The sequence below is a fragment of the Chaetodon auriga genome, chromosome 6 (genome assembly GCF_051107435.1).
Source record: "Chaetodon auriga isolate fChaAug3 chromosome 6, fChaAug3.hap1, whole genome shotgun sequence".
Classification (NCBI taxonomy): domain Eukaryota; kingdom Metazoa; phylum Chordata; class Actinopteri; order Chaetodontiformes; family Chaetodontidae; genus Chaetodon; species Chaetodon auriga.
In genome coordinates, this window is record NC_135079.1 from 24,758,137 (window position 1) to 24,785,529 (window position 27,393).

The 27,393-nt window shown below is 41.9% G+C and overlaps 1 protein-coding gene across 2 annotated transcripts in view; it reads right to left on the bottom strand.

Moving 5' to 3' along the window:
- tspan9a (tetraspanin 9a) overlaps nucleotides 1–27,393 on the bottom strand; it is a 163,964-nt gene that overhangs the window by 87,506 nt on the left and 49,065 nt on the right. The window lies entirely within an intron of this gene.

Consider the following 27,393-nt stretch of genomic DNA (forward strand, 5'->3'; position numbering starts at 1 on the left):
TAACAAGTCCATGGTCCTAATACTAAAACGTATCACCCTACGTTAATCTGTTTGAAACATTAAAAAGCAATCAAGCCTTGAGTCTATGTCAGATCGGATCCCTCCATAGAGCTGAGAGTCCCAGGTCCCCCATCATTAATCTTACATTTTCTGATGTTTTCTTCTCTCAAGTAGCAAGCTTTGTATTCAGGGTCAGATAAAGTCTAACATTTAAGTGTCCTGCACAAATTTGGATACCCTGAGCCTCTGAGATTAATAATTCAAAGATCTGGTTATAGAATTTCCATTCAGATCCCAGAGGAGCATAAACATTCAGAAAAGTAACTAAAACACCCTGCAGATATCCATGAACCAGTACAAATCTCCCATCAATATCTTTCTTTTCATATGTGCGCTCAAAGTTTCATTTACCAGAGATTAAAGTTGCTACCCCTCTCCTAGAACCCTGACTACAGGAAGATGAATACTAATTAAATCTCCATCTCTGAAGTTTTTCGTGTTCCTGTCCCATTAGATAAGTCTCTTCAAGAAAAACTACTTCCACTCCCTCCCTCTTTAATTATGCCATAACCTTGCTCCGCTTGATTGGATTTCCAAGACCATTTACATTATAAGTAATTACTTTAATTGAATTGATACTTTGCATTGTGTTTTTCTGGGTATATTTTAAGCCCCCACAAACGTGTGAAACATACCCTTCACCCCTGGTGCTACAATGAACACTAGCACCAACATAATCATTAAGCAGTAACATGGCAGCAAAACAATGAACCCAATCACAAATAACAACATTGACTTCCAATGTTAAGGCCTCTTTTATGGCCTTACAACTGCTGGAATCTGACTATCTCTTCAGCTTTTAAGCTGATGTATAGGACCATAATGTCCAGTAAGAGGTGTCCCAAACCCACATTTGCATATGCAAAATGAACATTATCTTCTTGATAAGGAGGATAAGGAAGGCGCCATATTGGGAAATAGCTTTGACAGTAAGATCTGTCTCATTACTTTACTCTCAGCATTGTTTCTAATTCCTAGATTTTATATTGCAACTGTACGTATTTTGGTCACAGCAAAAGTACTTATCAAGCATCCTAGCACCAGACAGCCTGGAACTAGTATTCTCTCGGTTTCCTCGCTTTCCACTGAATCGCCATGTCAGCGGGTTGAACTGATCCGAAAGAGAAGTTGGATTTTTCAGGACTGTCACCGGTATCCCTCTCTCTGCCATGTCTGCCTTTGCCTCCACTGGCGAGCTGTAAATCATCGTACCTTCTTTGTAAAACACTCTTGGAATCTTTTATTTCTTTCCTTGAGTGTAGCTCCTTCCTCAGCAACTGTGGTGTGTAGTCATGGTGCAAGTGTCCTTTTTCCATGAAAATTGAATGCCTTTTTTCTGCCTATCTCTTTAAAACACATTCTCTTTCATTCTGTAACATGAACACTTAACCACAATTGATCTTGGTGGGGCAACAGCCAGAGATTTAGGAGTAAGCACCTGGTGTGCTTTCATTAGCAACTCTTGCATGAAAGTAATCACAGATGTCATGTTTTCTTCGGCTCCCTCTTTTCCCCATATAGTCTGTGAATGTCGCGTAACAAACACCCTACCAACTGCTGTCCTTTCTTGTAACTCTTTCAAGATCAAGCCCTTCCTCTTCTCCGTTGTGTTCTTCACTCGGTACAAGACTTTTCTTGCCTTTTTTTTTTTTTTAGCCATTTTCATTTGCCTGCTGCATCTACACTTATTCATATCTGCCAACTTTCAATGCCTGCCATCAGGAACCTGTCGTCCTATGGTGCCATCATGTTCCCAGCTACACTGGAAACCCAGTTTAATCCAATTCTTACACCTTTGTTCAAACAATTTTAAGGTTAAACAGGACAGCTAGAGACCAAGGAGAGAGGAACCATGGTTCTCTAAACATACCAATCCTTTGTGTGTAATAGACGTAAATAATTACCTCACAAATGCTATTGGCATAAAGCTAAGTTGTGTGTATGTGATTATATAGTAGTCAGATGGAAACATGATATCCTACACAAGGACCTTCATAAATTCAGACAACTTTATGCTACCATCATTCAAGTTATCTTGATGTTCACTTAATGGCAAAGTTTAACCGAGTTGAACACTACTCCTCTGCTTCAAAAATCAACTACTGACAAGGAAAGGGCATCTGTTAAGTGGTCTACTGCTAGCAGCTTTTTAGAGTAACTCAAAAGTTCAAATTCAGCTGCTCTGGTCCGTCACTTAGCCTCTCCATCTCCTTCCTTCTTTCGAAAACCCTCAGCTACCCTCTCAATAAAGCATCATACCGCCGGTTAAAATAGACAACTCACTTCAATATGTGTATTAGATGGATGCCACAATTTCGTGACTTCCCTCTGTGTTACCCATGGGTTTCTGAAGTGCTGCCATTCTCACTTGCCTTGCTATCTCGCAGTAACTTTGGTGATGCGAGCTTCAAAACAAGGGTCATTTGAGGAAGCTCTTTTACTGGAGAATGAATGATATAAATTTATGATATGGGAGACACAAAATGAGGAAAATAATTTGAAATGCCCTGATCATCACTTTACAGAGAAGCTGCAGAGATGCTCTGATGCTGGCATCTATTGCCATTAAAACCCCACAAAAACTGCAGCACTGGAAGCAGTACCTACTTTAAAACTGCAAACTACAAAGGAAAGGCAGTGGCAATCTTTTGTAACCAGCCAGTGAATTCGCAGTTGATAATGAGCTATAAACAGGCAAGAAAATTACTTTCAGCGATGGACCCTTTAAGTGCATAAGAGAAATAGACTGGCTGAAATGTTTGCAGAGACGGCTACACTGGTAAAAAAAAAAAAAAAAAAAAAAAAAAAGTGGATTAAAGACAGCAGTTGAAATGTTGAGGAAAAAAAGCAAACCTAGAAATCATTCTGTTTGACACCTCTCTTGTATCTTGACTCTTGTATGGCACCAGCTACAACTACACCTTCTGCACAATTGCTTTGTTTGCTGTTTAGTACCCTTCCATTTTAACACCTTCATGCCCCCCACTCAGGAAACAGTCAAACAAGGGTAAGACCTTGTGATTACAGTCGGCCACTCTGCACATTTTGGCCAGTTCTGTAAGTGTATTGGATGAGGTACAGTGCTCGTGCTGATGAGCAACTTTTTTTTGGCCGATTAAAGGACTGTGTGGCTGCGATCCTGTGCTGTGATACAGGTCACTGAGTTAAGTGGACGGCTGTCAGACATGCCCAACAAGGCCAGTGCAACAGCCGCCATCGCTGGCACTCAGCTGCAGCAAGCTAAACAAATCATTGCTTCCCAAATCCCATCTACTCTCAACCCCCCCATCTGTGTCTATGCCCTCCTCTCCTAATTCTTTCTCTCATGTCCTTTGAGCTTTTCCATCTTTCTTTGCATCCTTTTTCCCTCTAACTTTTTGTTTATTGCAATTTCTCCAAAATATATCATCCAAGTCCAACCCCTTTCTCATCTCCTGCAAATGCTTTCAGCATCCAAATTTCTCTCCTGACATGCCCCTCTCTCTCTCTCCCTCCAGCCAGCTCTGCTGGTGTCCTCTCTGTTTGGAGATGAAAGATGGTGGTCCTGCTGTCTGACGGCTTGTAAGAGCCTGCTAATGTGAAAAGTGAGCACATAACACTGCAAGATGTAAGTCACGATGGCTTACACTTAATGATTCACTATTCTGTGTTGCCATAACTCCACTCATTTTAATTATTCCTATGTGAATTGCTTGCTAAACAAACAGTATGTCCCACTGTGCGTATGTGAGTGCAAGTAAGAGAGGAGGAGAAAAAGATGCCTGCTTGTAACTCCTTGTGTGTACAGTATATTTTTTACTCCTTTTGTTGAACCACTGTGTATTCATGGATTTTCATGTGCATCCATGTGGATTTTCTTTTTTTGTCTGTCTGTGCCTGGAAGGTCCCACACTGTCACATTTGGAAGGCTCACTTTGCCTGCCTCCTGTGTACTCTGTACGCGAAAACTCTTGCCTTTCCCTGCACCACAGCAAGTCACGCATGCTTTCTGCAATTTCTGCAGCCAGAGAATAACAATCGCAATGAATCTGCAGCCAGAGGAGGAACAAAAAAAAAAAACCCAAAACATTTGGCACATCATGGGACTCTGACACCTCCACATGATTCCCTGGGAACAATGAAGCCCTGAGGGTTAGGGGGTAGGAAGATGAGGGGGAAGCATCCTCTCCCATCCTCCCCCTCATCCCTCCTGTGATTTCCAGCTATTGGCTTTAAGGTGTTGCTGGCACTGCTTGTTTTGCAATAGAGCCAAATATTAGTTTTCACAGGGCTGCAACATCAACATTTCTTGCACAGACATCTTTGGTGGTTTGATTAGTAAAATCTTCTTCCTGACGGTTCTGAGATGGCAGCATGTCAAGTGGAAATGTCTCGCAGGCGAGATTAACAGTGTAATTCTCCAGTTAGTTTTAAATGAGGAAATTATCAGTCATGATTCATTTAAAAGCATTTCATCTTGACATTGCATATTCAAGTATTTAACATATGCTACATTTACTTGGCATCACTCATCTCTCATCTGTGCATTCCTCACCTATAAGAATGTGTAGTGTGGACACGTTTTATTCATCAGAGGAACATTTTACAATTGTTATTTGTCTAAGTGATGAATGAAGTGAGAAAATACACTACTCCTTAGATGTGTGCAGATACGGTGACACACATGACACCAGACCCCTGTCATTTCTGCTAATGTTTGCACTGATTGGTCATGCTTTTGGCCTGGTTCACGTCACTTGAGAGATTGCAGAGCATACAGAGATCTACATGAGCCTCGACAGATGCACACACATTAAAACAGAAGCTGTCTCTCTTTTTTTAGCCAAAATGCCATTTTCTCATATTTGCATATTTATATGCTCATTTAACAATGACCATGTCATGTACATGGTCTGAACACAAATGCATTTTAATATTCGGGTTAAGAACTAAGCTCCCTTGACGAGGGATCGACAAGGCTTGGTAAATTTGATACAGTGAAAGGGTTTATGACTAAATCTCATTTTTCCCCTCTATTGCACACACTACTACCATTTAATGTAGTCTCCCCCTGCTTCCCCAGTGTCTTCATTACAAATTCAGCAATAAAATGCGATCCCAAATAACAAAGATACCGTATGCATGACAGTGTGTGCGTGTGTGTGCATATGATATGGTCAGCTCTTTCATATGAGGCTGCAGTCAGCGGTCACACAGGCTCAAGTCTGACACCGTACTTCCATACACATCACTGCTAAACCACAGAATTACACGGAATCACATTACATAAGTTCAAAATAAAGTTACGTTTCAGCCCCAGTTCTCTCAGCCGTCTGCATGATTCCTGTTCACCGAAGCGGGGTGACGAATAGAAATGCAAAGGCAGCTAGGACGTGTGACACAAGCACTGTTATGCTTTCCACAAACAACAGACACGCATAGTGCCATGCCAGCTGTAAAACTGGCTAAATTAAGTCTTAATGAAAGCTAAAGATACAACACTTCCTTATCACAAAATGTACTTTTGATAGGACATGGGCAACAGCTCAAGGGTGGGTAGTCAATAGAGTAGGAAAAGTCAATGTGAAGGGTAATCATGTTCTTATTTAGGTGGTGACAAATGATATGCGACAGTGGTCTTCAGGGCTGATGTGACAGCAGGACATGGAGTTGAAGAGACAGGACATGCTGCAGCACGTCTTCACTGATGCTTACCAGCTGGAAAGGTTACCTGAGTGCATGTTCATTTACACACATAGGAGACACATACATCCATTTATGCCCATTGCATACATTCAAATGTGCATGTGTCTGAGTTCATGTTAACAGTAGCTTGGCTGGTACTCCAATTTTTTTTTCAAGGTGAAAGTGCAGGAACATCTACTCTCCCTGATGGCAAAATGGTTTTGCATAACATGAAGACTGATAGCTTGTGACATAAGGGGCAGTGGAATTGTGACACTTTGTATCTCGGACTTGGGAAAGCCTTGTGGCACTGGTGCTAAAATGTCCCTCTGTGGTCATCTTTGGGTAGGGGCTGATCCACTTCATCGGGCTGGCACAGTCACAGGGTAAGATGTGGAGTTAAGCAACTTGGGATGGAGCTTTTCAGACACAGAAATGTGCTTTCACTGCTACTACTACCCCTCCCCTCTGCTCTGCTCTCCCCCATCAAATTGCAGCACCTCATGTTCACAGGGGCAGGGCCGGGTGGACGGATAGATTCACTACCATTCTGTTCAAGTGCCAAATCTTATCTACAGGCCCATTACTCTGAATGATGTGAGCTGCAATGTAAAATAAGCCCTGCAATCAGCAAGGGTAACCCAGGCCAGTCCACATGTACTGTAATTCTGTCATATTAGGAGACTGAATCAGCTATTTATGAAATTGCACAACTACAATAAAATAATGAAAGAAAAAAAAGGTTGGATATTCCCCTCAAAGAAACAGACCAGGTCGAAACCTAGTATGTGGCTGGACCTTGTGCGATCAATGTGACATAATTGAGGACCCTTCTCGCCTATTCATTTTAAAAGACCAATGGCCAAAGGGAAAGGTTCATCACTCTCTCAGTAAGTCATTTAGTCATTTATAGAGCTGGCCCTGCGCTGCTGCCATCCAGCCAAAAAGTGATGGCAAGGAGGAGTTCTACCTAGAGTCAAAAAATCTTTAAAAGCTTCAAAGGTAAGACAACCACAGTTGGCTACACTTTACTTTTAGGTGACTCTCTTACTTTAAGGTGAGACACTGTTCAAAGGGCAAACATCTTCCTCGCACTAGCTCTGGTTCAGTCCTTTCAGGAGGCAATACAAATGGACCTTGGGGAGAACTTGGGACATAGATTCTTAAACAAGTTAGACTGCAGAGGGGGAAAAAAATACAGACTGGAATCCTAAAAAACTTGGGGAGTGCCACACAGACAGAGTAATTGCTAGACATCTTTTCAAAGGAGAAGGAAGATAAATTCCCTGTTGGCTCTTGTCTAATCAATCCCCAAGCCTAATTAAATGAGTTGATAAGATGCAGCCAATATCTGATGTGTAGAATTTAAGACTTTATTTGCAAGCCTTTCTCTTTCTGTCTCTCCCTTCCATCCTTGTTTCCATCCTTTAGATTTGTTTACTGCAGCTGATCAAATAATATCCAATTCTTTTGGACTTCTTTTTCATCGACATAATAATGACATTTACTCCGTTATCAACATAAGATCTATCCCCTAAGACTTTACACAGTGCACCATCAGTACACCCCGTAACTAGAGTATATGGAGCATAGTATCCACTCCCAGCTCTCAGTTAAAACATCTCAGTGTGGGGAAGGTGGCAGTACAAACTCCAATTCATTGGTTTGGAGAGATGTATGGCCCAGTTTGTTTCCAGCTTATTCAAACACTTGCAATCAATCAGGAATCAAGCATTTTAAAGACAGATACTGGAAAATTAAGAATAAGTAAAAGTTGAATGCACAATGGGTTCAGCTGAGCAAAAGTTCCACAAAGGTCCCGTTTATATCTACATGGTTATTTTGAAAAACTGAGACATTTCCCTTCGTTTGTGCCCTTCGTTTACATGCAAACGGAGAATTCGCCTCTGAAAACGATGCATTCTAAAAACTCCAGCCAGAGTGGAGATTTTGGAAAACGTCGCATGCACGTTTGCATGTAAACTGAGAAAAATGGAGAAAAACTGAGTTTTAGGTAGCCGATGTCACATTATGGACCAGAACTTGCACCTGCACCAAAAGTACGACCTATGTTTACATTTTCATTTGGCTATGGTGATCATGGATGCATTCAGAGTAGCAGTCGCATTTATGTTGGTGCAAACCCTTTTCGTATGTTTGCATTTTCGAATACAGCTGCTCTATTATATCGAGGAGACGAATGAGCACTCGGTGGTCAGCAATTTTGCAACAACTTCTCCCCCCTCCAACACGAAGAGCCAGTCCGTGTCAGCGCCAGCGTCGAAGGCATACATACACGTGTTAGTGTAAACAAAAAGTTTTCTGAAAACGGACACGCGTGTACAATGTTATTTTGGAAAACGGAGAGGGTGAAATGTCCGTTTATGAAAATAGCCGGCTACGTGTAAACGTAGTGAAAGAAACCGACTGGAGTTCTTCAGGTTTGCTAAATCCAACAATGCAAAAGCCCCCAAACAGCCAAAAAGGAGCTCAAAACGCTGACAACAAACCACCAGCTGCTTGGTGTTTTTCATGGTGACACAGTGTGAACTTACCCTCACTTTCCTAACTAACAAGGTGGAAAATCCTCTTCCTCTCATGCATGCTGACAATACTCTTTTTCATACATAAATGAAGATTCATTGTTTATTGAAACACATATTTAGCAATAATTCATGACTAGAATTCATTAGCAGTTTATGTGGATGTGACCCCATCTGCTTCCACAGTGGGTTAGTCACACTGATTCAGGTTCATTCTGTTGATCCTCTGTTGATGATCATTTGTAACCAGAGGGCTTATGACTTTTTACCATGTAAAATCATGCTTTTGCTGTCCTCATCCATAAGCAAATGTTTCAATCACTTTTCAGTGCTTTTTCCAGGACAGATACTTTGACACAGATAAGCACTGATGTTTTCTAGTGATCCTGCTTGAAACCACTAAGCCCTCTGTTCAGCCCTCCCCAGAACATTAGTGTCACAAGTGTAACACAAGTTTATGGAGGAAAAACAAAGTCTGCACCATTTTGGTCCAGACTGAACTATCTCAACAATTATTGGATGGATTGCTATGAAATTTAGTCATTCCTATATATCAAGAGGAGAGATCCTACTGTCTTTGCAATCCCCTCATTTTTTCCTCTGGTGTTACCATGAGGTTCACATTTTTTGGTTTTTAGTGAAATGCCTCGACAGCTATTAGATGGATTACCATAAATTTTGGCATATGCATTCATCTCCCCCTCAGAATTAATTGTAATAACTTTGGTGATTACTTGACTTTTCATCCGCAGTGCCTGGGTATGGTACATTGTTCCTGTATCAGAGCCCCTGTCTGGTCCTCGCTAAAAGTTATTCTAAGAGTGGTGAACAAATCTTATGTTTGATAAGTAAAACATAATGAGGTAACCAAAAAGTAACATACCATTTACTGTCTGTGCTAAAGGAAGCTATCAGGTGTGTTTACATCTAGCCCCACTGCAGGATATGTGGAAGAATGCCATGAAAAAGTCAGCAGGGTAAGCACTGTGTTTGGCACATAGATGGGTATTGAACCAATCAGAATCTGGCATTCAAAGCTTAGTTAGATTGGCTGTTTGGCTTGACTGCATAATCTTTGGTCAAATATTCAAATTTAACTGTATTATATACAGAAGGCACGAACAGTTTAGCATTTTTTGTTGAGTGGAAAAAAGGATTAAAACATGTTAAAGCTACAGTATCCTAAATGCTATTTTTTAAGTATGTGTACCAAAACTTATTGTATTGGACCCTTCATGATATCCCGTTCGTGGTTGCTTGACACTGTTAAATGGCTCTTGCACCCAGTCCACATCTGCAGAGTACAGAGGATAAACGGACAGTCACTGTGTTTACTTTGATGCATTGTTTCTTCCTTGTGATGCACTGGAGGGGGGCAGTAGTAGAGACAGTTGTAGTCCCTGTGGCACTCACTGGATCTCCCTGCTTGGATGCTGGCTGTGGTGCTGTGTGAGACCTGTCTGCTGCTAATGGGACCTCATCCAGATTGAATACTCTCTCCTGCAGTGTGTGAACAGAGGCTGTGGACCTGCTCTCTGAGCACTTTGGCACCTCGACAATCCTAACATTATGCCTCATTGCAAGAACCTCTCATTCGTCCTACATTGACTCAGATCTACCTTGTGCTCCAACAGTAACGACCATGCAAGAGAACGAGCTCTGCTTCATTGCCTCAAGAGTGCCCATCAAAGTGACCCACTCTGATGTGACTGTATTTAAATACTTCTCCTGGTCAGCTTTGGCCACTCTAAAGGCTGTCATACAATCGTTGCCATTTCACTGTCCAAAATGGCCATGACCTGTTTCTTAAAATATCAACAAAGTCCTTCAGCAGGGAGGAAGGTAATTTGCCCTCATTAACCATGTGTTGAGAACTACGCTCGCAGGGGATGAAGCAGGATTTCTCACTAACTAGGAGCCTGTGGTGAGGCAGGGGATCCAGACCTTGGAGCTGAGGAAGTGGCGTTTCATCACCGAGGACTGATAGGACTCATTTTAAGGTGGAGATGAGGGTCAAGCAATGAAAACAATGCCTCATCATACATGATTTTTTTTAAATTTTTTTTAGAAGGTTTCATGTTACGATTAAACCTTAATAGCATGAGAAATAGGTTTTTACATTCTGTGATGCCAAGTATTCCTTTTTTAGAAGAAAAGTGGATTGAGTGAGGATTTCAGACGTTAAAGTATGGATGTCATTAGAAAGTGCAATCTGATGAAGTCTGGTAATTAATGAGCCAAATCTGTTGTGTTCAAAAGGGACCAATGCCAGTTCAGTCTGAGACTGAAATTTTGCTCCCAGTCTGCATTGCCTGCAGAGTCAACATATTTGGAAACGACACGCTTCCTTCTCAGTAGAGGCCATTTGGCTCAATTAATTTTTGTACAACATGGAAAACAACATAGACAGATGAGCAAATTGCCACTTTGACAATCTATTGCCATAAACATGCATCCTTCATTTGGATTTTGGCTTCATCTCTGGTCCCAGAATGGAACGGTCTCACATCAGTGCCTGCATTACAGTACACTCTGCTTGCTGTCACTCACCTGACACCCACAGGGAGAAAGTGGGGGTCTCTGCCAGGAATTAATCCCTCAGAAAGATGACACCTTACAGTCTCATTGTTCTGCTCATGTCTTCTCAGTTTGACAGTAAAGCCCATATGATGAGTTCAAAAACTAAATGACTGGTAAAACTAATTGTAAATGACCCAGCATTGTCCTTTAAAATGGAAAGGCCCGTCATTACAATTATATTGATAAGAACTGCTGGCTCCCCATAGAAGAGAACTAATCAAATTCCTTTCAATGATCTGTCACTTTACAGGTGCCTGTACCTTATTGGCCAATGTATGATGTGACAACACCACTTAACATCTTTTATGAATCACAAAGAGTTAAAGATCAGGTGTGTGTACATCTGCTGGAATAAGCAGCACAACACTGCGATAAAATATCAACTAAATATATATATATATATATATATATATATATATATTTATCAAAAATATGAATCATTTTCACCCAATAGATGTTCCTGTAAGAGAGGCTCTCGAATTTATGAGAACTTTGTGTTTGATTGGTTGATTGCTATCATGTTTCTGGCAGACAGATGCTTCAAGAAAGTTAGATTCTGATTAAATGCTTTAGGGCACATAAATGCATGTTATTGAATCCCTTTATTAGTGTCCATGCAAACAATTAAGTTGCAATCCGTACTCAGATTGATTTCAATCAGGCTGAAAAAATATTGTCCATGTAACTGCAGGAAATGACCAGCTAATATTCACCACCACAGACATCTGCAGACACTTGGTATTTTCCATGACGATGTTTGATCAGGCCTGCACTGACTTCAACTTCACCTCTTGCTTTTTTCAGGGCCTTCTTGCCTACAGTCTGGTCTTAAGCAAAGGAAACACACGATCAGCTGAACTGAGGTCAGCACTGGGTGCGTATTTTCAATTGAGAAAAATAAAATAAAAAATAAAAAATAAATAAAAAAAAATAACACATATTATTATCATTAGAGGTGTGTTTGTGTTTGAAAAGGTAAATTCGAGCCCTTGACCACAAACTAACATGTTCAATGCATGAAACACATAAAAACACACCAGCTCCCAAAAGAGCAGAGGAAAGCAAGCTTAGTTCATATTACTTATTTATCACTCTCTGCTTTTGCAGACACACTCATGTGAGGTTTATGAACACATAAGAGGGCCAAAAATGAATTACTATGCAAATAGAATGCAATGTTTCCTCCCTTTTTATGTAGTTTACTCGGGTGTTTATGTAACTGTACCATATCCACTTTGAAAGAGAGTCCACTCTCTCATGTGTATCAATTACTCTGGATAATCATCAGCCTGAAAAACAGTTCACCATTCCTGGGACTACAAGAAGCACAGAAGACAATTTAATATCTGGAATGATCAAAGGAAAAAGTAAATACCAGTACTGACCCTTATGAATCTGATACTGTTGTGAAAGTAGTCCTGGCAAAGAAAAAAACACAACATATCATAACTTTAAAAAGTTTTGATATCTCCTCATATCCCTTATAGACACAAACATACGCCTACACACATGAAACATATAAATATATGTGTTTAGAAATCCTCACTGCATCATTTGTCTGTGAGCCAGATGACAAAGACAGAGAGACGAGTGATGAAAGTCTCATAGGAAGGCCCCTGCCTTGGAAATGATAATAAAAGACAAAAAAAAAAAGTGAGCAATATTACAAAATTACCCATGAGGACACCTCACAAATTAGCGTCAGCATGAGCTGAGGGAGGTGTTTCATTTGATCCTGAACTTCATCTAAACTGCAGTGACCTCTTGTTTCCCTCAGAGCCTCTCTCTTTCTGCATCTCTCTCTCTGTGATTGTGATTGTCTGCAGGTGTGTAGAGTCAGGGTGGAGCCATGAGCTGCCTCTTCATATGCTCAGCTGTGACAGTCTTGTATTCTGCTCTCTGATTTGTTTCTGTCCTGTTCTCCATTTTTCTGTCTTCATAGTCTTGTCCCTCCTGACCCCAGCTCCACCTCCAGTCCCTTACCTGTTAAACTCTGCCACAACCCCTGCCACTCTGTTTTGGACCCACATCCAGTTCCCCCGGAGACCTCCCAGGACCTGAATCTCCTCATGCTTCCTCTGCCTCGATCAAGCTCCAATCCTTGGCTCTCCACTACGCCTCCCCTTCCCTTCCTCCAATCATCATCTTCTATACACTTACAATAAATACTTTTAACTGCTTCCCTGACTCCCTGCTCTGCCTGCATTAGGGTTTCACAGCACTTTGACAGTCAGAGGTTCAAGAATACCCATGGGAGCAACATTGAAGAGACAACGAGAGGCTAAAATTAGGTTTAGCTGCTGTGGCTTTTCAGACTGTCAGAAGTTTGATTTTTCTGGTGACAGTATTGATCAATTTCTTAGATTTCTCCTGTACAATGTCCACCCTGCACCTACAGCACCGGCCAAACTCCAGTGGGTGATGCAGAAATTTGTTGAATTCAAGGCCTAACTTTTTCAGGCTGCATTCATGTCACTCCTGAGTCGCCTTTTTAGAAGGAAACACTTTAGAAGATTGAGTTTTCTCCTTGGAGTCAGTCCTCTGAGAAATACTGTGGGCCAATTGTGGATTCATCCCTCGCCATGGCTGCAGCTTTGGATAAGAATGAATGAGAAAACAGAAAAAAGGAAACACACAGACACACAAGTAGTAGTGTACAGAATGCAAAGTGAACAGAGGCAGTAGAAAAAGCAATTTTTGACATATTTGGCATGCACATCTTGTGGAAGAAAGCAAACTTTGAATGAGAAGACGAGAGTGACGGAGAGCGGAAAAAAGCAGTGACAGAGAGTTAGAAAATCTCACGGGACAACGATTCCACTTCCAATATTTGTACAGCAGGAGATCTCCTCATGTGAAAAGGATAGCTGATGATACAGACTGATCTGATTTTGCTGATCTGATTAGAGAACAAATGGTGCATTTAGCTAATGAAACCTGTAACCTGGTGAAGCATTAAACTAATGAAACAGCCATGCCCTGAATCCGGGATGTCTAATTCTGCAACAAAACAATCGAGAGCAGCTCTCCCAAATCACTGCCGCGAGCCTTGCTGTCTGCTTCAGAGTCAGCCAATGGGGGTAGCCCTGACTGATCTAAACTACAGAGCAGTGACTGATTGGCTGACTGCTGAGGAGACTGGCAGTAGGCCTGCTGAGAGCCCTGAGAGGAGAGCAGGTGTGTGCGGCTGGTGTGTAAGCTCAGTGCGTGTGTGCTGCTGGTAGGTGGCAGAGATTTAGAAAACACTGTGTGCAATCATAAGAGCTGGAGCTCTGAACACCAACTCTTTTTTGTGTGGCAGGCAGACAAGTGACTGCTGTAGCAGACACTCATGGCAGAGTAACACACATATCAGGCCTCATGCAAGAACCACTGGTATGAACAGATTTGTTCTTAAGTGGCACATACCAGTGTCTTAAGAGAACACCTAGATTTTCTCTGTAAATTCACGAGTGGTCCAGACCTGTCAGAGAAGTCATTTACAGAAAGTCTGCCTCCCTCCAGAGGACGAGGGGCACTTTGGATGAAGGACTACAATGTCTTAGAATCGCACTCCTCTGATCTTAAATATGACAGTCAGCTGACTCATCATTAAGAGCACTACTAAACCTCTGAAGACAGTTGTATACTGATGTCTGTGGTGCTGGAGGAGCTTTTTAAAGTCTGATGATGCCATCAGGGTTCATTTAAGGCAAGGCAAGTTTATTTGTACATCACCAACAACACAGCAGTTCAGTGTGCTTTGCATAACACATAAAAGTCATTAAGAAAAGAAACGCAAGGCAATACAAAAGCACACTATAAAAAGACAATGAAATAGGATTCCAGAGTCAAATGAAATTAAAGATGAATAAGACAGATGAAATGAGATTTAAAAACTCCAGTGCAACATATGAATAGGGAGTCCCAAATTTCATTTACAGAAAAGTCTTAAGGCCTGAACAATTGTACCAGACCTCAAGTTTTTTGGGGAGTTTGTTCCAGATCTGTGGTGAATAAAAACTTGAATTGACTCAGGGGATAGAAAGCAGAACTTGCCTCAGACCATCTGAGAGGTGTGGACAGTTCATAATGGGCTTGAAATAGGCTTGAGACTTCAAAACCCATGTTACAAACTGAAGGAGTGGAGTTTGAAAGATGAGAGCATTTATTAGGCTGGCAGGGTTTAATGAAAGATGCCACTGAGTTGCAACATGGGAGGTGTAGGATCCAGCATTTTCAAAGCTCGACTAATCAAGATGATCAAATCTCACACACATGCACCTCCTCAGGAACAGATGGTGTTCATCAGGTTGAAACAAGCAATCCATAGTCTCTATGAACACATGCATATCTGCATATGAATGCAGAATCTGGAGAGCACAAGAGGCGGAATGCATTGGCTGAAATGCAAGCTCGGACACCATCGGCTATGGCTTTTCATTGGCTTTTTAAAAATGTATCTGGATTCATATGCAAATCTATTTATAGAGATACATGGAAATGTTGGAAAGCGTTTCAGTTTGCTATCTGAACAATGACCGGCGCATGGAAGAGGAAGTCTTGGCCTGGATATTCCTGGAAGTGCCAAAAGACTGGCCCTTGCCACCAAAGGCCAAATCATCATAAGACGATAGCCAGTGGGTTCTGTGACTGAGCAATGCATTAACAGTTAAGAGAGTTTGGTGAATTGTTCATTTCCTGTGACACATGCAGAAATCCTACAGGAAAGAGATTTAGGATAAGAATATGAAAATATCCTTACATGAGGTCCAAAGCTGCAAACACATCGTTTATTTTTCTTACTTTCTCTGCCTTTGCTGACCTCACCGCTTTCCCCATATTTGCTTTGTATATTTTGATGTTTTTATCCTGCTGCTGATGTCTCGAATGCCACAGTATTCTCTAAAACTCTGTCCAGGGTTTGTTGTGATTCCTGCTACACAAATTGGATAAACACCTTCCAAAAACACTGGAGCCAACAGCACAAGCACTTCAAAGTTGGAATCACTGAAAGCAGTACAAATAAAATATCTACACAACCTTCTTTAAACTGCATCAATATTCCAGCCTTTTAAAGTGAATGAATCTGTCTTCTGTCTAATGGGGGTCTACTGAACTATCACCAAGGATGCAGGCAATGGACCTGTGTTAATGAAAAATTATTAGCGGCATTTTCCATTTAAACAGCACAGGCCAAATCAATTTAGAGCATTTTACTCCATATGCCTAAGGCTTTGTATTTAATCCACTGCCAAAGCAGGTTTTCAGCTGCTTGTACCTCTCTGGGTTATTCAGCTGGCTAACGACAGCCACAGGAATGTTGTGGAGGTTATTCTGTAAACCCAGAGAGAGAGCAATCTCCCATCAAGCATACAAATGACACAAGAGAGCGAGAATAATATTCTTTGTCTAAAGAACTCATGCTCAGTGTGTTTCAAAACGCTCCAAAAAGAAACCCTCGATACTCCATGGGAAGTGAAGGGCTTGCTGTGTTAAAACATCAATTCATAATGCACTGGTTTCAGTCAAGATATCTCAGCGGTACGAGAGACTAGAGGAGACGACAACAAAGACGTGCTGACGTGCCGCAGGCATAGAGTTAGTGCATATGTGGAAACCAGCTGGACACATCTGAGCCTCGCCGCTGATCTCTAGCTGCTAAGTCAATCTTAAAGTCAAACGCACACACACCTCGTTCTTAAATACTAATAAAGCAATGGTCCTCTGTTGAAACTATTTCTCCACACTGCATCCACAATGTGCTTTGCACCGGTCTACGCACGTGTCTTATCTGTTTAGACACACCACAAATCACTCCTTACACAGATGTGGCCGTCACTGCTTGTTACTGCGTGGATGTCTACGAGGGCCTGGTAGAACACTGTAACAGGGCTCATGACTCATGACACGACTCTCATCAAGATGTCTGGCTGTGCAGTGCAGAGACCACACAGAGCCTGGACCAAAGCCACTGAGCAGGTAGAGGCCATAAATCACTGTTCAGTCAGGCCAGGGACAGACGGAGACACAGACAGTCTCCGTCTGCCATCACACTACTTGAGCTCCCCTCACAACCTACATCTTTACACACACACACACACACACACACAGGTGCTGTACATTTGCACACCATGCTGGCTGTGGTCAACAAGGATCTAGCACTGTTCAGGGGCTGAAAAGAAAAAAAAAAGTGGTTTATGGACCTAATGCAGACGTCAAGGGCGTTGTAGTTTTGATTTACAGCAGCCCTGTGGCCGGTCTGTGATGTATTGCAGAGGAGCGGCATTTTACATTGTGATGAATATTGTTGGATGCGAGACCAGATAAATTCCGAAGACACTTTGGGGGGTGCTGTACGCCAGGCACTCGGCCGCGAAGGTTGCTAAGGAAAAGCCAAACCATTATTTATAGAAATACTAGCAGGGCTATTTTTTTTTTATTTTTTTTTTTTTAATTCATTATTTCACAAGCCACAAGCGAAACATTCACACATCTTTTAAGAAGGGTGTGACGGAGGGTAGGAGGACTTTTTACAGTGGTGTAAGACGAAGGAAGAAAATAATAGGTCCACCTGGAAGACAGGAAAACATGATTTGAAAAAGGTTGGAGACTAATGAAAAAATAACAATCACAAAAGATTTCTCATGGCTAGCTGGGGTTTCAATTCCAATGTGTGTGGCAGCTCCTGGAAATGTAGAGTACACACACTCGAAACTAAAAAAGAAAAAATCTGCAACTGCCAATTGCTTTTCCCTCGCCTGCCTCTCTTTCATTTCTCATCGCACTTTTATCCCTGCACTCACCCCTTTCATCTCTCCCCTTTCGCTTTCTCCATCAGCTCTACGGGGAGACGAGCACAAACAAATGTGTTGGCATGCACGATGCTTGACCATGTAAAGGACGCCGTGGAGGAACCTTGATGTGTTGTGCACCGCAGAGATAAAGCAGTGGATGCACTTCATAAATCCAAATAACTCCACAGTCCTATTTGAGAAGGTGTGCATGTCTGAAGGAATGCTAAACACATGACTGACACTGACTGCGCAGCACAGAAAACTGTTTACAGAACATCATAAATCAAACATCACAGGTTAAGTAATGCTGCAGTGAACCAAAAGCACCCACTTCTGCTGATATATGTGCTTGGTAATGCATAGCTGCCTGTAGTCCGCTTATGTGGCGGAGGGCTTGTCATCAGAAGGAGATGATAACTCTGCTTCCAGTTTAATGTCATAACATGTAGTAATCCTCTTAAAGCTGGGATAGTAGATGATCTCCAGACAAAGGGTGCCTTGCAAGGGACGAGAAAAGCCCACTGCACCTTATCCCCCACTCTAGCTCTAATGGGGACAGCTGCTCCCTCAATGCAGAAATAACACAACACACAAAGCATCATCATACTGTAAGCATGTACGCATACTGCAGCAGGTAATGTGCAGCGAGGGGGGACACCAGCCACCCCTGCTTCCCAAGCGTAATCTTGCTATTCATAAACAGACTGTAAATCCCTTGAGGTGCTGAGAGGGCCTGGCAAACACCGATGGGTGCAGCTTTGGACAGAGGCTCACTTACCGACATCCGACGTCAGATAGACAGAGTGAGGGAGCTCACAGTTTTCAAGCACAAATGGGCCGATGGCACACTTCTGCCGACTTTTCAAGTGTCGGGCGTCTCATACAGAATCAGGCGAGGATGCATCTGAACGCACTGGAAGCTCAGATGAGAGAGTGATGTAGTGTGAGTTGGGTGGTGCTTAGCTTGGCTTGTCCATTTTCCAACATGGCCGCTGGGTCACAAACCTTCTCATATTACAGCTAAATAGTGCACTGAAATATGTTTCTCAAAACTTTTTAAGAAATAGGCAATGCAGTGACAGAATCTTGGTTCATATTTTATCATCACAGCCTAGTTTGACAGTTTGATTTGACTTTCACAAGCCTGCTGCGTCGCCCTGGACAGAGTCATTTGCATAAAGCTCGGAATAAGTCGTGATTATGCAAATTCGGATACGGCGACTGGTCCGTCAACTTTGCCGTGCCATGATCTCCTGCTCTCCATTACAAAATGAACGGGATTGAACAACTTGACATCTGTCAACTGATCCAGTGTGTCTGTACGTTTAGACACACGGGATCAGACAGATGTCAAGTCGTTCAAGTGCAGCCATAATATGTTTGACTTTCATGTAGGAGAAATTAATATTAGCCTTTTTATTATCAATAACCACACTCTTTCCTAATCTGGTGCCAGTGTTTTACTACGTAAGCCTTGTAGTGTACAGATGCATGCTGTAAGCTAGCTGCAAACAGCTGTGTGTGTGGGAGTGTACCTGCAGTGCTTGCGTGGTAGCTTTGCCTCTGATTGATTTCAGAACTCGACGGGAACATTTCTAGAAAGCGGATTCACAGTCTCGGGATAAGCGTGGCTTTTTTGAAGTATATACACTTTCAACTCATGCAGATGCGTCTTTGCATATGTTGCACCACCCGAGGTGAATATGCATCTAATGTGTCTCTTTCCACTGAGTTTTTATGCAATCAAGCTGATTCTGTCTGAATACACCTTAACCATGTTTTTTTTTTTTGGCCACAGTGACAATATTTCCAAACCTTAACCATATCATTGTCACGCCTTTATAATATAGAAAACAAGAATCAAAAGTATGTTTGCGCTGAATGAGAAACACAGTGTTACTAAATGCTATCAGGTGTTTTGTTGAATCATATTGATGTTCTTGTCTGGTGAACTTCAAGGGAGAGTTTTAAACACTGATATGGAGATTTCAGGGTGAGTCCCTCTTCCCTTCATCCATGACTGCAAATGAAAAGGCACAGCAACCTCCCACAAACAGCAACCAGGTCATTCCGCTTTTGTCAGAGACTTTGCTTCTGAGGTGAAAGGTTGCCTCTGATCCTATTTGATCCTTGGCATTAATGACAATATTCAACAGCATCACTAAAAACAACCCATCTGTCTGTCTTCGTGGTCTGTACACAGACCTCAGGGATCCAGAGTGTGATCGCTTCAAATCTACCAGCCCCCCACTTCTATCCAAACACACACACACACAAACACTCCAAACCAGTGAGATTAAAGCAGCCACAAACCTATATCATGACATAATCCTTTGTTTAAAAGAATGCCAGCATCTCAAATCAGATCAGTGTCAATATCTCTCCAGGATGGTATTTCATGAGAAAAAAAACCCCAAAGAGATTGCCTTGGTTATTATTCTACACAGAATATTACATTTAGATATACAATGGTGATACAGGCAAGCTTGTGCCAACAATAAGATAAAAATATGAAGATTGCCTCTATTGTCAGCGGATTAGCATGAAGGTGAGTGTACAATCATAGTGACGGTAAACGGAATGCAGAGTAAAACTCAGCTTTAAACATATAACAGCTAGACAATTTAGAGTAAACAGACATGAATCAGACTGTAAAGCTGTTAAGCTGAATGGATGAAAGATGTTTATAATGGTCACATGTTCTGACCAGGAGGCATAGACACACACAAACAAACACACAGACACATGTTTGGAATTCTGTCCTTCTGAGGACACTCACTATGCATGACATAATGCATTTCCTCGCCCCTTACCCTAACCGTAAACGTCTAGACTAGATGCCTAACCCTGATCCTAAATCTAATCTCTCCCTTAAAACCAAGTCTTAGGCCTCAAACAGCCTTTTGAAGGTATGTCCAAAAGTAAGGACTGGCCAAAATGTCCTCACTTTCCAAAAATGTCCTCACTCCAAGGTCTAAAACTCAAATTCTCAAACTCAACCCCCCCCCCCCCCCCCAACACACACACACACACACACACACACACACACACACACACACCAGACTTCATGGTGGCTGCCCTGTCAACTCACCATGGCGACCCTCAGATCTGTTTGGACACCATGCAGAATTACAGCCCCCCACCCCCCACCCCCCACCCCCTTGGAACAAAGGAATGCATGAGCAGATTAGCCCCCACCGTTACAGTTCCTAAACTCTATTTCTGAATGATCTTCACTGGGAATTGAGAGCAAGATCGACACACACGGACAACACAGGGGAAAAAACACTCAGCTAGTGTTGCAAACAGGTTGCAGTCCAACACTGGAGGAATGAGGCGTTTGGAGGAACACGGGGTTTTGTTTCGTTCTGGTTTGGAGTTTAGGTCATTTGATGACGGGGCCTCAAGTTCCAGTGTTCGCTGATGTTTGACACTTACAATCTGTCAGTCCCCTGGCTCTGAAACCACTACACAGATTGAGCCTAGAGATCTTATTTTTTGTAAGAGAAGGTCAATAATTACAATATTACAGTATATTACAATTTGACTTCAATTTGAAATCAGTTGCTTTGAGCTCTTGATCTTTTCCATGTTTTCAATAATAATGGAGTAGTGTGCTTCCCTTGGCATCAATCTTATTCTGCTTCTGAAATTCCTAAAAAGACTGAACCTGCATTTGAGCCTTTTATGAGCAAACATATCCTAAAACTAAACGATGTGGATAAATTGCCTTTTTTAAGTAAGGTACACTGAGGTATTTAAGGATTCTAACAATCTGTCATTCCTCATAATACTATATTGAAGCTCGTGTAAAGTTGCACTCAGTGAGGTTTGAATGTAGCACCTTAAATTGTGCTCTTTAATCAATATTCATGCATTTCTGTGACAAACAAGATTATCTGTGTCATCTTTGTTGATCCCTCAGTGATTATTGAAGCTCTTACAAAAGGATCTTGCTCATCTCAGCCTTGTTTTCGGTCGATAGCTCGCTGCATGAGTTGGTTTTGATTTGGTAACCCGGTGTGTAAAATGTGTCATCTTCCTCCAAAGGAAGTAACCTTTTGTTATCAGTGTTTACTTCACAAAACCACATGCTGTATTATTAGCAGACACAAACAAGACGTTTTTTTTTCCTTTCACTTCAGCTAATTAGATGATTAGCTAAAACAGTGGGGTGCATGGATTGCAGGCTGTCACCACTCACAGAAAGATGCCATGTAAACTGAAGTAGGTGGAATTATAAAGGTATAGAACCTGCATGGAATTATAGGCATGCAGGCTAACGTGCACACAGTGTTAATGACATGAGGTGTTATTAAGAGGGAACATATGCAGTGGGAATTGAGTGAGTTACACTTCACAGCCACATGCATCACTGCTGATGTACTGGATAAATGATTTACATGAGATTGGATTCATAAGATGACTCATAAGAAACAATTCCTTTTTCCAAACCTAACTGAAATTTAATTGAACCTTACTGAGTTTCAATCCAAAATCCATTATTAAAAAAGTCCCACTTTGCAAATGATTGATACCACAACATGAAAAGCCATGGTGGTGCAGCATACTAGGCAACGTGAGTGGTTTTTGCTGCAGTGATCACCGCGGTACAGACTGTGCCTCTGATAATTCAGAGGTATTAAAAGGACTTCAGCTGGGGATTTATCTGAGAACAGAAGAGAGAGAGACTCTCTGAATGTAGTACATGTTACGTCATGGCAACCAATCAGATGGCAACAATACTAGATTCTTAGAATTCATTAAAAATAACATGTTTTTCTGTGCCAATTAAAATATAACTTTTCGCTCCTGTAGAGGTGATTTCTTTTAATGCTGCTCCAGAACAGCTTTTCCACAGTGACACGTGACTCTAAGGCGCAAACATAACAGCATACCTCCTTTACCCAGTCATCTATATTGATCAACAGCTGTGGTTCCCCAAGCTGAGCACAAAAGGCACGTGTCAGTGCACAAACAGGTCATTTATCCATTAGCTGGGATAAAAGGTAACAGACAAACAAATACAAATAGGCCTCTGACTATCCATTATCGGCAGTTCTACTTTAGGAGACTCGCCGGCTCACACGCTCTGAGGCTGGTGTCATGAAACGTTTAAACTGAAGCCACACAGAGACCCAACAGTGTATGAAATGTGTGGTAGGAACGGCTTTAGAAGATTCAGGGTAATGGAATAATCACTGTGAACGAGCAAAGCAAAGCAGAGTCATGCAAGACTAGTTGTGGCGACCTTGGATTTCATCAATACAATCAGCTGTGTCTATCTCTTACAAAACAACGCGGGCTCGTTGCCTTTCAGACGACTTAAAATTAAAAGCAATCTCAGTTATGATTAGAATGGATGGATTTTTTAACCGGAGGCCTGTGAATGAAGACAATAACACAGGGGGAGCCTGGGAAAACATAATTTAGACAAAGATCAAAATAGAAGAGTGACTTAAGTTCTTACGAAGGGAAAAAAAACACTGAAATCAGCTCAATTCACATCCTTATCTTAGAGAGAGATATTGTAACCTTTGAAGTCATTTTACAGACATTATGAGCAGAGCTGCGATATGTTGCACACATGATTAGGATTTATTATTTGTCCCTGGGGCTATGTGCCTGTGTGTAGAGCATATACGTGACCGTTCATGTGCGTGCAATTTAGCTGATGTGCATCAATGTTGTATGCTTTCTGAGTGGTGTGTAATTGTGTTGCCGCTGTGGTGTGGAGAGAGCTGCTGCAGAGACAGAGGCACAGCAAGGAGTGGGGGGCTAAAGTGTGTGGGTGGCCATGGAGGTGAAAAGGTCGGCGCTGAGTGTTGTCTTCACTCACGGGTCCTAAAAGAGTATCTGTTTGTCTCAATCAACAGAGAGCGTGGAGGAGTGAACGGAGGGCGGCTTCACCAGCCCAGAGGCAGAGCACGGCCACAGAGCACGGCCACACGCGTGTTAACACACACAAACACACACACACACTATCTTTCAACTCTTATTTCACACTTTCAGCATCTTTCTCTTTCTTGCTCTCTACCTCTGTGACTCCCTCACCCGCTCCTCTCTTTTCCTCTCTGAGCGGGATTTGTGATCTAAGATCAGTGCTGCCGTAATGCCCTTCTCAGTAGACTGACAGATGATACAGCCTGCCCTTTGGGCTCCAGTCGGAATGGCTACAGATCAATACCCGTGCTGGCTGCCTGTCAGCATTCACACAAACATGAACACATGCTCGCACACAGCACATGGGTGCACATGCACGCACGCAGCCACGCACGCAGCCACGCACGCACGCACGCACGCACGCACGCACGCACGCACACACACACACAAGACATTCATGTGCGAGACTAGCATCAAAGCCCATCTGAGCCAGCTGGCATTTACCGGAACAGGACCTGGATGTGTGCAGCACAGCAGGAGGGGACATTCATGGGATAGTTCCCAGCCTAGAGCAGCAGCATGGCTGGAGGATGACAGAGTTGTGGAATTCTGCTCACAGATTCCTCTGGCTCCACCGGCTGGACAGACTAACGGCTGACTCACCGAACAAAGCAACAGGTTGAATAATTAAGAGGTTGAAGTGTCTGCAAAGTGTATGTGTGTGTGTGTGTGTGTGTGGCCGTTTAACCTTTAACCTGTGGTTTTGGTGTGGCTCCATTAGCTGAGAATGTGCGGCATGAGATGATGGTTTAAGTGAGGATTCAGTCACTATTCTTTATGTATCTAAGTCATAGATCATTTTTATATATGCCAGTTTAACGTGAGCATGATCATTTTGCCAGGCACGTTTTAAAAAACAATCAAATAAGCAAAGCTGAAATCACAAATTACATGTTCCTTGATAACTAGAAAGACTTTTGTCATTTGTACAGAGTAAGATTTGGGGATTTAATGCTGTGACTAATAAAAGGTTAAGATGGATTTTTTTTTTTTCGAATAAGGCTCTGATGAGCTACTCAACATCAGGCTTCACTCACGCATAAATAGGAAGAATAATTGCCCTCCTGGCCTAGAGAAATTAGAAAATTCTCCCCTTTCTCGTGCTTTATTAGACAACTGCTGTTATGAAATGTTTGTCTGGTGCAATCTTAAGAAAACCTTGTTCGTTTATGTTTTGTTTTTGTTTTTTTCATTTATATTCATTGCATTGTTATGAGACAACCAATTCCTACATGCAAACGGCTACACAAACATACAGTAATGTTCCATTACTTCTTTTGTCCATGAAGACTGTTGGGGAGAAACCCTACTGACGTGCTCACCCATTTCAAATATACAATGCTTCTCTTTGCACGCTCACACCATCTTTCCAAACAGAACCAATGTGCAGTGACCTATGCAAATAAACCATGTCCGAGAAGGAGCCTGTATTGCCATCATTCCATTGTGTATTGCGTCACCAATCCTCGCTGCACAAATGAGAATGAGAGATGTATAAATAATGCAAGCACAGATTTGACACAGTGAATAACAGTGACACCCCCATGCTCAACTTGTCTGCTACCTCACTCTCTCAAGCAGGCGGTAATTTATTGTCTCCCGCTGCCATAGCAGAGTCAATCAATAGCCAATTAAAGACAGGCACATAAGGTCTCTAGTGTATGTGGTGCGGTTGGGCTGGGGAAATAAATATGTAAATGGTTCACTGGTGGAATCAGTCAGTATCTTTCAGCAAGCACAACAGGAGGGATATCAATAACACACCCCATACACATTCACACTCCAACGCTCTCCCAGTTGGTTAGCCTCTGTGTACTGTGCTCCAAGGCTGCAGGTGGTCAGAGAGGCCGGAAGGAGCTGAAAGGCACGCATGACGACATGTGTGTCCTTGGCTGTCAGTATAACTGAATGAACTGAGGGGTTTAGTCACAAGCATGTAGAACATATATGGAAGAACTCTGAATGTAAAGCAACTGGCAAACAACCCTACTTCCAGACTGAACTATTGGTGAACGTTAAATCAAACTGAACACTAACCTTTTTTTCTAACAGTTTTTTTTTCCTGCTGCACAGAAACTCTGAAACCTTCCATGTGAGGAAGAGACAGGCAGGATACAGCTGGTTCCAGAGGTGTAGATTCAACCTCTTTGTGAAACAATCCACAATAAAGCCAAAGCAGCGCTGTAAACAACAGACAACTTGAAATACAACAGTGTCCCTGCAGACAACATTATAAACATGCAGGATGTTGACATTTCGCATCATCTTGCGTTGCTTTGTAAATAATATAGATGCTTTGATATGCAAACAAGACTCTGGAAGAGCCTCTTCAATTAAATCTTAAAAATAATCACTTGTTAATTCTTTATTCACAAGAGAAATCTTAGTTAAAGCTTCGAATAATATGGAACTGACTTTACATTACTGTATTTGACCAATTTAGTGGACTAATTCAAATAAGAATGTTGTTTGATCTGCTACAAAAGGGTGTCTGCAATCTGGTGCCAATGCTTCGTTAAAACGAGATGGCACAATTAACAGTGTATTGATCCTTCAAGGAGAAATACACTTGATCATAAAAAAAGGGAGTCCGAAGGCTATTTAAACCCATGAAGGTGTTAGCGGAGATCAGACTCACTGAGCAGCTGGGACCTGGCAGTTAGTCAAATACTGTCCTCAAGCTACTTACACTTTACTTGAATATTTCCATTTTATACTTCTTTGTACTTGTACTCCACTACATTTACCTGAGAGCTACTAGTTACTAGTTACTTTATAGATTAAGATTTTACATACAAACATTTGATCAATAAATAAAGTAATGAATTAGTATTGATTAAGCTATTCAGCAGTACTGCAAATACATATATAAGGTACTTAAGATTAATCCCACCTCATGACGCTACAACTTTGAAATATTGCTAACTCATCAGTGCATCAAGCATTATATCAGGTAGTATTGCAATTCCACTCTGCATTATGAGTACTTTTACTTTGGATACTTTAATTAAATTTCATTTTGGTGAGATACTCTGGCTAAATGTAATGCATAAATTAATGTAATAGATCTGAAAACACAATGGATAAACGGTTGAAATGTCTAGCCTCTGCTACCAATAATACAAATATAGAAATATAGAAACGAAAACAATTGTGTAAAAATATTTTATATTGTATATATATACATTGGGAACAGGGTGGCACTGAAGAAAGAGTGTTTGAGTTCATCATCTGACAAGGCTGTGGGAGAATTTCTGAAACAGAAAAAAATGTTGGGGATCGAGATAAAGCATCTGAGTACTTCTTCCACAACAGGACCTAGACAAACTGGCCAACGACAGTCAGGAAGACCTAACAGATTTCTGTCACTCATGAAGAGCCCTGCTCTTGAGGCCGGTGTGAGTTCAGTTTTGATGAGCTATATACTGATCCTTCTGGTGATGGAAACTCCTCCAGAAACAGTGAAACATGCTTTGAGGGTGCAACACCACACACACAGAAGCATTACACTGGAAAAGAGCTATCCAGCTCTCACATTCATGCACACAAACATACAAAGATCCTGCTGAATGTGAAGCCTATTGAGGGATGCTTAGGCTTCTGAGTAACCCAGATGCACTGTGGGACTGAGAGCGTGATGTGTGACACACAAAACCTTGACCTCCTCAATACAAAACCCCCATGAATAATCTCCTGCAGTGGAACTTTACACCTCGGTACGGGGCCTCTTCAACACTCATCCCCTTGCATGAATAGCATTGCGGCCTCCCTCACTCTCTCTCTCTCACTCTGCCACCACAGGCGCCGTTGAAGAGCCTGACAGTTCA